The sequence below is a fragment of the Petromyzon marinus genome, unplaced genomic scaffold, assembly GCF_048934315.1.
Source record: "Petromyzon marinus isolate PM22_M1 ecotype Great Lakes invasive population unplaced genomic scaffold, UKy_Petmar_22M1.pri1.0 PM_G_Scaffold_19, whole genome shotgun sequence".
NCBI classification, from domain to species: Eukaryota; Metazoa; Chordata; class Hyperoartia; order Petromyzontiformes; family Petromyzontidae; genus Petromyzon; species Petromyzon marinus.
Window position 1 is genome coordinate 2,030,209 of NW_027422750.1, and position 11,451 is coordinate 2,041,659.

The window sequence follows — 11,451 nt, forward strand, 5'->3', positions numbered from 1 at the left end:
ATTTAACGCCGAAACAGAAGGATTTATCCACAATCCTGGCTGTCGCCTGAGGCTGGTTTTGTAATCACCGGCGAAACGTCGTACTTGAATTGTAAATGTCGTGGGTTTACTCTCCCACACACCAGTGTGCTGAACTAGTAACTAATTGGCACGTTTTGTTTACGTGACAAACCTTACTTCTGGCTGTGTCGGGCAGTGGCGGGCTTAACGACGCATGAATATTTATGCGATCTAACCCAAACAAACTCTATTTAAGATATGTACCTTTCACTAGGTAAGGCACACCGAGCTACATCGCTCTTTTTTATAAGTGACTTGGCTATCAAAAAATGATAGCTCAGCGAAGTGGCTTATCACGTGTAAAATTATAGCAGCCAAATACTCTAAACGCACGTTGATTCTAAATGTGGAGGGGAAAACCGGAGGACCCGGAGAAAAATCCACGCGACCACGGGGAGAGAGACACGCAAACTTCAAAGATGCAGCAGGCGTTAGGCTCGGGATTGAACCCACGACCTCCTGCATACCAGACAAGGTAGTTAACATCTCGCCACCACGGTGCCCTGGTGGACGGGATGTCGGGGTGGATTAGGGGGGCAAGCGCCCACCAGGGATTTGAGATTCTATTTTCGAGGGTGTAAGCCTCCAATAAGCTCGATGGGATCACTGGGGGGTCCCTCACCTCCTCGGTGTCACCAGGAAATCCACACCTCCCCCACTGTAGGCCAAATCCGCACAACGCATGTCATTCAGACACGGCGTTCTAGATTTGAAGTTTTCGTGACTGCAAGGATCCATACTTTGGTTCTTTCGGTAAAGTCACGTACCTACGTGACCAAAGAGACACGGCGTCTATGGAAACTGCACTTTCATGTGGTATGGTTCAACACAATATCGTACCGGTATCAGATCTGGGTACAAATCAATTCCTGCTGCCACCTGAACACAGACGTCAATTCCTGGACTGGGCCGGGCCAAACCGTGCACAGGTGGCGACCTGAGTGGGGTACAACTCGCCACCGTTGAAAAGCGAATGCATTATTGTTGTTTTTGTATTAAAACTGCCACCTGAAAAATATTGTGCTCCACCCCCACTCGTTGCGTCACGTGGCTTCATTTCTGGTCGCAGTGCATTTCTCGTGTCGTATACCGCTGCTGTGACACTGGAAAGGTCACCACCACAATCAATAGAACCACGACTCAACAGCAGCCTTCCCGAGTCCACCCACCTCGCTCCGCCTCCAACAGCAGACAGTGGTCATTGCCACCCACTATCGTTCTGGTAGCAACTTACCAATTGATTTGCTTTAAAGACTAAGTTTTTGACAATCTTACCGGTGCTGTTTTGCACCATTTGTTGTATGTGGTGCATTCTACTCACCGCGTTCTTTGTGCTGGTTGTATCACCAGGATAATGCACACGACCTTGCCATTCGGCATCTTGCAATACAGTAGTTTTTTATATTTTGCTGTAACCAGGTTTCTGTATAACCATGTCCCCAACGAAAATGGCCATGCATTGCCGAGGTTTACCTGTGCCAAAAATAAAGTCACCCACCATCATCACCCATCGGCACTAGTTCCCCATCTGTAGGCAACTCGCCCCACCAGCACCCCCTTGTCACCTACCAGGCTGCAGACCCTTGGGCTGGAAACACAGCCAGCAGCATCTCAAGATTGCCAGGTCTACAAAGTACTGTAACGCGAGGGGACACGCAGGGTAACCCCTGTGCACATAACCACAGCCCTCGCAGCCGCTACGTGGCGCTACATTGTTCTGCTCAAATGAGCAATGAGGTAACGGTCACCTCCCATTTGCAGCTCAATTTTAAATTCCTCATTCCCATGTGAGAAAAGTATCTCCATTGTATAAACACCGTTGGCTTTCTCCCCAGTGTTGCTTATTGTATCCCAGAGGGACGTTGGGCCGAGTCAACCCCAAAATCAGGATTTGAACTCACAACCTTCAGATTCCGAGCCACTCGCTCCACCGCCGAGAAACCAATGAACAGCCATGACGCATTTAGGAATAAACCCAGTAATGTGCGTGTAATTTTTATTAAAAAATATCCAAGGAAATTAAAAGAAGCACCAGAATGGCATTGACAACGGTGCAGCCAACGTTTAAAAAAACATAACTTAAATTCACTGCATGCAGTATATCGTAGCTTGTTCTGCAAAGGGAGGGGAGTTTTGTCGACATACCCACTCTCCCAGCAGCTGTCTGCACACCGACCATTTACAGTGGAATAACAGCCTATGGAATAAGCACAGAACTATATAGAAGCATTAACAGTATACAGAAATCAACACACCTCTGTAGGATAATTAATCAGGACGCGGCACTTCCTTCACCGCACTGCTCCACTTGTAAATACCCTCCTCCCATCATACTTCATCGCTTTGCCCACTCTTGTAAGAATCTTGCTCAATTTCGGGAAAATCTGTTCACTCGGATCCATGACAACTTTGAAAGAAAGTGCTGTTTGTTGCTGTGACCACTTCACGTTTTGGGCTTGTGGAGCCATGCTCACTCGGCATGTGGGTTAAAAAGAAAAGACACTGGGAGCCTTTACATGGTCCAGTCTTCATATTTGTGAACGCTTTAAAATTGTTATGAATGTGCAGAGCCCTAGGGTCACAACGAATAACATCGTGTGAGGGAGAACAGGGCGGGGGGGGGGGCTTCTTCCTCCTCTAGTCGACTTCCTCCATGCGCGACACGTTCTCGTCGTCGCCCTCCAGGGGTGGAAGGTCGTCTGCGGGACCGGCAGGGATGTCTTCAATTGTCGACTCATCGTCATCGATGCCTGCCACACACACAGGCTCCACTTAACGCTCCACATCCAACAACCCCACCTCACTGGGGAGAGCGGTCACACCTTGTGTAGCAGGTGTAATGTGTCAACTAGTGTGGCCTACGCAGCGGCTGTTATCAGCTCTGGGGACCGTAGTCACCCTCGCAGGATGGTCAGGATGGGCAGTCTACACCATTACATCACCTACACAAGATGACCATTAAAATAATTGCCCTCACCCAAGCCACCTCATTTTGACACAAAATAGAAGTGGTGGCAAGGGGGATATAAAAAATAAAATAAGCAGACAGCATGCCTCCTTCGCATAGCTAAGTGTAATTATTGTGTTATGTACAATATACAAAAACTAGTACCCAAAAAAGCTTTGACTATGTATTATGGATAGTACCCATGTTAAAAACATAAACATCTCAGCAGCATTGGTTCAAGCAAACCTGGCTCTGCTGATGGGACAATGATCATCAAAACTGGTCCAGAATTGGCTCGTGTAGTACCAAATGCTGCTGAAATTACACTCCGAGAAGCCTGTGTGTATATGGAGAGAAACGGGAATGAGGCCAATTCTCTTTGTATTTTGTTGCCTATTTAACGGTGGGGAATTGCAAGTTGTTGCGAGAGGGAATCGATGCGAGGCCTACCAAGTCCCAGCTTGATCATGCGGTAGATGCGGCTCGCATGCGTCTGTGGGTCCTCGAGCGTGAATCCAGACGACAGCAGCGCCGTCTCAAACAGCAGGATGACCAGGTCCTTCACCGACTTGTCGTTCTTGTCCACCTCCACCTTCTGACGCAGGGTCTCCACGATGGGGTAGTCGTGGTTGATCTCCAGGTGCTTCTTGACGGCCATGTAGCCCATGGTGGAGGAGTCTCGCAAGGCCTGCGCCTTCATGATGCGCTCCATGTTGGCCGTCCAGCCGTAGGTGCTGGTCACGATGCAGCACGGAGAGGAGACCAGCCTATTTGACACGGTCACCTGCACGGCACAGAAGGGAACGCGCATTAACAATGAGCACGGTGGACAAGTGCCGTTGTATTTACGCAGAAAAAAGTGAGCAGAGCCCTCGTGGAAATCATCCAAGCGTCAAGTGGATTTTTCTTGACAGCAGCCGAGCACAGGCCCAAATACGTCAAGCGGCCAGCAACAAACAGTACTATCAGTACTATCAAAATTGTAATAGGTAAGAGTGTGACATGTGTCTTGAAGTGATGAAGGTTATGCAAGGCTTGGAAAAGGAAACAATGGGGAGGGTATTTCAAAGAGGCGCAGTGTGAGGTGAAGACGCAGAAAGTGTTTTTACAGGAACTGGGATTGGTCGAAGTGTCGATGAGGCCAAACATTGGGTGCAGGGATCAGGGGCAAGTTGATGGGGACAGTAAACCATGGTCGTAGCGATAGAAGATTGATGAGGGGACTGACCATCGTTGAATAAGTGACTGGATGGAGTGCTGCATCAACCATAAACCTACTCTACATTGAATTATAACAAGCACAGCGAGGTAGGAACTGGGTGCCGCAGTGTTGAGATGTTAACTACCTCGCCTGGTATACAGGTCGTGGGTTCGATCCCAGTCCTGACACCTGGATATTTGGAGTTTGCATGTTCTCCCCGTGGTCACATGGATTTTTCTCCAATACCTCCGGTTGTTCTCTCCACATTTAGAAACATGGATCGAGAGTATATAGCTCCTAGAAATTTCCACATGATAAGCCACTTCATTGGGCTATCATTTGTGGCCAGATCGCTTCTAAGAGCTGTATAGCTCAGTGGGCCTTGCCTGGTAAGCTAAAAATAATTTAGTTTCAGTTTGGGGGTGGCTCCCCACCCCAGACAGGTTCACATCACAAGTCCTGCCGAGTGCTCACCTTCTCCACCTTCTCCAGGATCTCCTTGACCACCTTGCAGAGATTCTCAAACTTGGCCTTGGCCTCCTCCTGTCTCTTTTTCTCTTCCTCATCTTCCGGAAGCTCCATGCCCTGCTTGGTGACGGAGACGAGGGTCTTCCCGTCAAACTCCTTCAGCTGCTGCACGCAGTACTCATCGATGGGCTCCACCATGTACACCACCTCCAGGCCACGCTTGCGCACGCGCTCCACAAACGCAGAGTTGGCCACTTGCGCTTTTGACTCGCCTGCGAGCGAAATCGCGGTTCACAAATTAGCCTTCCGGCACCACGGCCTCGTCTAACGGTTTGGCAAATTCCCGCTCAAATGAGCATCGCGACGATGCTCATCTCCCGTTTACAGTCCCATTCCAGATTCCTTTGACGAAGACTAATCTAAAGGAGAACCACTGTTAACAACCACAAAGTGGAATGCTATTTATAGACCGAGGGACGATTAACAGTCTGCAAAGCTTCACAATTAGATTACTTGTACAGTCTACACTTAAGTTCAATACTTGGGCAACGTTCTTAGCCAGGAAGTGCTAGCAGGCTGTGTGAAGAGCATCGTGTGTCGTGCAGCAGTGCGTGTGTGGTGCCATGGAGTGTGGTGTCGTGGCGCGTGTGGTGCTGTTGGCACGTGCGTGTCTGCCCGCACCGGTGATGTAGTAGATGTGCTTCTGGTTTTCTTTCATTCGAGACACGTAGTCCTTCAGCGAGCACATGTCCTCGCCCGACATGGACGTATGGTAGCGGAGCAGCTCCGCCAGCTTCTTCCGGTTCTGAGAGTCCTCGTGGATTCCCAGCTGTGGGGAATAACGATAAAAGGCAGAGCGACAGGGTCAGATTTCCCCCTGACGAACTGAACGACGGGAAAAGCACGAATCGCAAAATATTCAAATCCACACCGCTGCAGAAATTCGGCAAATGGTGAGAGCATCCACCTTGATGTTTTTGGAGAACTGCTCATAGAACTTCTTGTAGTTATCTTTGTCCTCGGCGAGCTCCGCGAACAGCTCCATGGACTTCTTGACGATGTTCTTGCGGATCACCTTGAGGATTTTGCTCTGCTGCAGCATCTCACGCGAGATGTTAAGGGGAAGGTCCTCGGAGTCCACCACTCCCTTCATGAAGTCTGCACACGGTGAACATTCACGGCTTTAGTATTTATCACTGTAAAAACTCTAGAGAAACCATTGAATAGAAGTGCTTTAAGGGAGGAAAAAAATGACATTGTTTACGAGTTGCTCTCAAGCCTGCATGCATCCCCGCTTACTGAGATACTCCGGGATGAGGTCTTCACAGTTGTCCATGATGAAGACACGTCAAACGTACAGCTTGATGTTGTTTTTCTTCTTCTTGTTTTCAAAGAGGTCGAAAGCCGCCCGCCGGGGGACGAAGAGCAGCGCCCGGAATTCCAGCTGCCCCTCCACCGAGAAGTGCTGTAGCACAAACACGCCATGTGCAATAGGCATTCAGTACATTTTGTACTTGCGCATTTCCTGTGGCGCATGGTCCTCATCACGAAGGCACCTTTTGAAGTCTGCAGTTGCTTCACAGTTGGGTGGAGGAGGGGGGAGGCAATGTTGCCACTTGTTGTTCCAATTAAGCAACGCTGTGGTTTAACGTTACAAATGTAGTGAATTTGGACTATGATGCCACAACACAAATTACGTCACACAATCTCTGAACCGTACACCGAGGCAGATATAGCGTATTTTTACGGTTCATACACCCCGCAGTTATAACCAGGCAGGCCTCTTAACAATTGAACAAACCTCTGTAACAAGCAGCGAACATGCTACCCTCTGGGCCGCATCATCGCACAAGTCAACAGACGGGCAACACACGCCAGGCCACATACGGCAGCCACGAGGCCCTGGCTCGTCACCTCCACTATGTCCAGAGACAACGGCACCACCACGCTCACCTTCACGGCAAGGTGGTCCTCCCAGTCGTTGGTGAGGCTCATGTAGAACTCGCCATACTCCTCCGCCGTGATGTCGTCCGGGTTGCGTGTCCACAGCGGCTTTGTCTTGTTCAGCTCCTCCTTGTCCGTGTACTTCTCCTTGATCTTCTTTATCTTCTTGTCCGAGTCCTTGGCCTTGTCCTCCTCCTCATCGGAGCCTACGTCTTCGATGTTGGGAGTGTCGTCGTCAGACCTCTCTTAGATTTATCAGGAGCCGCCTCCTCCTTATCCTCCTCGTCATCGCTCACCTCCTTGTTGCGTTCTTTCTCCACCTGCAACAGACGGATTACCCAAACTTCAGACGACATACGATGGAGGTTGCTCACCAAAACAGCGATGAAACAAACGGACTGCGGTCCGAGTTGGTCGAATGTACGAAACGCAGCACGTTACTCACGTAAAGCGTGATGGGGTAGCCGATGAACTGGGAGTGCTTCTTGACAATGTCCTTAATTGACCTCTCCTCCAGGTACTCAGTCTGGTCCTCCTTAATGTGGAGCACGATCTTGGTGCCACGACCGAGAGGCTCCCCTGCACCGCATCATCGCAGCCACTCGAGATTAGCAAACTCATCACCCGGCAGCGGGGTGTGCTGGGCGTGCGGCATGGCGAGAGCCACGCGTGCTCCACCGGGAGCTCATACTCACCATCGTTGTCGGGCCTCACGGTAAACGAGCCGCCGGTCGAAGACTCCCACACATATTGCTCGTCGTCGTTGTGCTTGGTGACGACGGTGACGCGCTCGGCCACCAGGTAGGCAGAATAGAAGCCCACGCCGAACTGGCCGATCATCGAGATGTCGGCGCCCGCCTGCAGGGCCTCCATGAAGGCTTTGGTGCCCGACTTGGCGATGGTGCCTAGGTTGTTGACGAGGTCGGCCTTGGTCATGCCGATGCCCGTGTCGACGAGTGTGAGTGTGCGGTCGATCTTATTGGGGACGATGTCGATCTTGAGCTCCTTGCCAGTGTCCAGCTTGCTGGGGTCAGTGAGGCTCTCATAGCGGATCTTGTCCAGCGCCTGGGCAGACGGGGGACCGCACAGTGATGTTTACAATGCCATGGCAACAGCAGATCGACGCATGCTACCACATCCACGACCATCACATTCACGGCTCGACCAAATTCCGGAATCTACGACTAAGCGGCAGGGTGGCGGCACAGTGGCAACTCATGTGCCTCACGGCAAGAAGGGCCTGGGTTTTATTACTGACTATGAGGGTGCCTGGAGTTTATACACTCTCCCCCTATTTTTCATGGGCTTCATCAGGTTTGCTCAGGTTTCCTCCCATAGCGAACAATACTTTGGTTATGTAACTTGGTAAATAATACCTCGATAAGCAAATTTTCGATATACAAACTTTGGATTTATTACTATTATATTAATGGCAAAAAATAAATTCACTGAAATTTGATAAATAAAATAGCCCATCTACAGTTCAATATAAATAAGAATAAAATTACAAGATACAGTTTTATGAGCATTGAGATCGGCTATAGAAATTGTGTCTACATTCGTCTCGGCCAATCAGCATGCAACAATACACTGTTACGGTGATATGGTGTTTGGTGGGCAATGTAGCCCCTCATGACTGCACCGAAGACTACACTGGCTAGTGTGAATATTTTTTCAGTACATTACACGGTTTCTTTTAATTATGACGGTTTTTGTATTTTAATACTGTACAGAATAAAATATTTTCAATATAAATGATCTTGATACGAATGGGAAGTTATTGAATGTTTATTGTATGAAATTGGAACGCACCCTCAGAGTACTAACGTACATGCTATTCAATGTAACAACTTTTGATATACAAATGAAGCTCCAGGAACGCATCAACTTCCTATATCGAGATATTGGCCAAAAACATCCCAATGCTGGCTGAAAGAATACCGGCAAATTACTCAATTTGGATCACACACACCAAGTAACATCGTCCCCAACCACAAAAACTTTGCAGGACCCTCCTGAAAACGAGTCTTAGGACTCTGAGGTAAACAAGCGGAGTAAATAAAATAATACATTGCAAAGATGTCTGCCAATCTACTGTTGGATGAAGGCCTCATTTCCACACTGTCAGTCATGGAAGTGTATTGGCAAGCAGTCTACACAGTAGCAGTGGACATGGGGCCACTCACAATGACAGCAGCAACGTTAATCTAAAATCACAATTAGACCGCAAGCGGCCCATACGATACTTTGGATGTGTGAAGGGGCGGGTGGGGGGGGTCCTAGCATCCCCTCCCCCTTAATAGCGTGGGGGGCCGGTGGCGTCAGGGGTGTGGCGGGGTGTGTCCGTGTGTGACGGTGTGTGGAGTGGGGTGTGTCCGTGTGTGAGGGTGTGTGGAGCGGGGTGTGTCCGTGTGTGAGGGTGTGTGGAGCGGGGTGTGTCCGTGTGTCCGTGTGTGTGGAGCGGGGTGTGTCCGTGTGTGAGGGTGTGAGGAGCGGGGTGTGTCCGTGTGTGAGGGTGTGTGGAGCGGGGTGTGTCCGTGTGTCAGGGTGTGTGGAGCGGGGTGTGTCCGTGTGTGAGGGTGTGTGGAGCGGGGTGTGTCCGTGTGTCAGGGTGTGTGGAGCGGGGTGTGTCCGTGTGTGAGGGTGTGTGGAGCGGGGTGTGTCCGTGTGTGAGGGTGTGTGGAGCCTGGTGTGTCCGTGTGTGTGGAGCCTGGTGTGTCCGTGTGTCAGGGTGTGTGTGTAGCGGTGTGTGTCCGTGTGTGAGGAGCGGTGTGTGTCCGTGTGTGTGGAGCGGGGTGTGTCCGTGTGTGTGGAGCCTGGTGTGTCCGTGTGTCAGGGTGTGTGAGGAGCGGTGTGTGTCCGTGTGTGTGGAGCGGGGTGTGTCCGTGTGTGTGGAGCATGGTGTGTCCGTGTGTGCGAGGAGCGGGGTGTGAGTGGTTCCGTACGTCGGAGCTGTTGGAGATGAGCTCGCGCAGGAAGATCTCCTTGTTGGAGTAGAAGGTGTTGATGATGAGGGACATGAGCTGGGCGATCTCCGCCTGGAAGGCGAAGGTCTCCGCCTCCTCGCCACTGCCCGCCATGGGCTGCGTCGTCTCCGACACCTCGGGCATCTGTGGAGATAGCAGCGCAGGAGAGGAGACGCGTGGGGGCACCCACTGAGCCTCTAGAGAGCCCCTGTGGAGACACGCGAACACGGAGTCCCTGTGCGGACACGGAGCCCCCTGTGCGGACACGCGGACACGGAGCCCCCTGTGCGGACACGGAGCCCCCTGTGCGGACACGGAGTCCCTGTGCGGACACGGAGCCCCCTGTGCGGACACGGAGCCCCCTGTGCGGACACGGAGTCCCTGTGCGGACACGGAGCCCCCTGTACGGACACGGAGTCCCTGTGCGGACACGGAGCCCCCTGTGCGGACACGGAGCCCCCTGTGCGGACACGGAGCCCCCTGTGCGGACACGGAGCCCCTATGCAGACACGGAGCCCCTATGCAGGCACAGAGTCCCTATGGACCTTCCAGAATGTTCCCTCTCACGGGCACCACCCGCTGACCGCTCCGCCTGCACCATCGCCCACCCACCACGGCACCCACACGGCACCCCCCACGGCACCCACCCACGGCACCCCCACACGGCCCCCACCACGGCATCCATCCACGGCCCCCACCACGGCACCCCCCCACGGCATCCACCCACGGAACCCCCCCACGGCACCCACCCACGACACCCACCACGGCACCCACACGGCACCCCACCACGGCACCCTACACGGCATCCACCCACGGCACCCCACCACGGCACCCCACCACGGCACCCCCACGGCACCCCCACGGCACCCACCACCGCCTCGCTCGCTCTCTCGCGTCCCCCGTCAGTGGCGGGCGCCGCCCGATGGTCTCCGGTTTACGGCCGACCGAGTGGTGGTGCAACTCGACGTGACACCGAGCAGCCACTGCACCTCCGAGTAGCCAGCCGACAGTCGCTACTTCAACATTACAAGCATCGCCGAGCACGACGCATACACCGTACACTGCTCTCAATAACGCCGTCGTTACCTCGTATCGTTCTGCCGTAGCAGTGAGAAGTCGTCAAGGCGCAGTGGTTCGCGCTTTCGCGGTGGCTGCGGCAGATTTCTGTGAGCGCGGCGGCTGCCGGCGCCGCTGCTTATAGCGAACGCGAAATTTCGAGAAGACGCGGGCGGGGGTCTCGCCCCGGCGTGCTCCGGTGATTGGTGGAAGTTTCGCGAAACCCCGCCCCCTCGCTCTCGATAATTATCAAAGCCTCGCCCCCTCGCTCTCAATAATTCTCAAAGCCCCGCCCCCTCGCTCGCGAGAATTCTCAAAGCCCCGCCCCCTCGCTCTCGAGAATTCTAAAAGCCCCGCCCCCTCGCTCTCGAGAATTCTCAAAGCCCCGCCCCCTCGCTCTCGAGAATTCTCAAAGCGCTTTCGCTTCCACGTGCCCATAGACTATCGTGGTGTATCACAGCAATGCCCATAGACTATCGTGGTGTATCACAGTAATGCCCATAGACTACCGTGGTGTGTCACAGTAATGCCCATAGACTATCGTGGTGTATCACAGTAATGCCCATAGACTACCGTGGTGTATCACAGTAATGCCCATAGACTACCGTGGTGTATCACAGTAATGCCCATAGACTATCGTGGTGTATCACAGTAATGCCCATAGACTATCGTGGTGTATCACAGTAATGCCCATAGACTATCGTGGTGTATCACAGTAATGCCCATAGACTATCGTGGTGTATCACAGTAATGCCCATAGACTACCGTGGTGTGTCAGTAATGCCCATAGACTATCGTGGTACCAGCAA

At 52.2% G+C, this 11,451-nt stretch overlaps 1 pseudogene; it reads right to left on the reverse strand.

Annotated features, from left to right (window-relative positions):
• Positions 1 to 2,030: 2,030 nt before the first annotated feature.
• LOC116937294 (heat shock protein HSP 90-beta-like) lies at positions 2,031 to 10,761 on the reverse strand (annotated as a pseudogene).
• Positions 10,762 to 11,451: the final 690 nt, after the last annotated feature.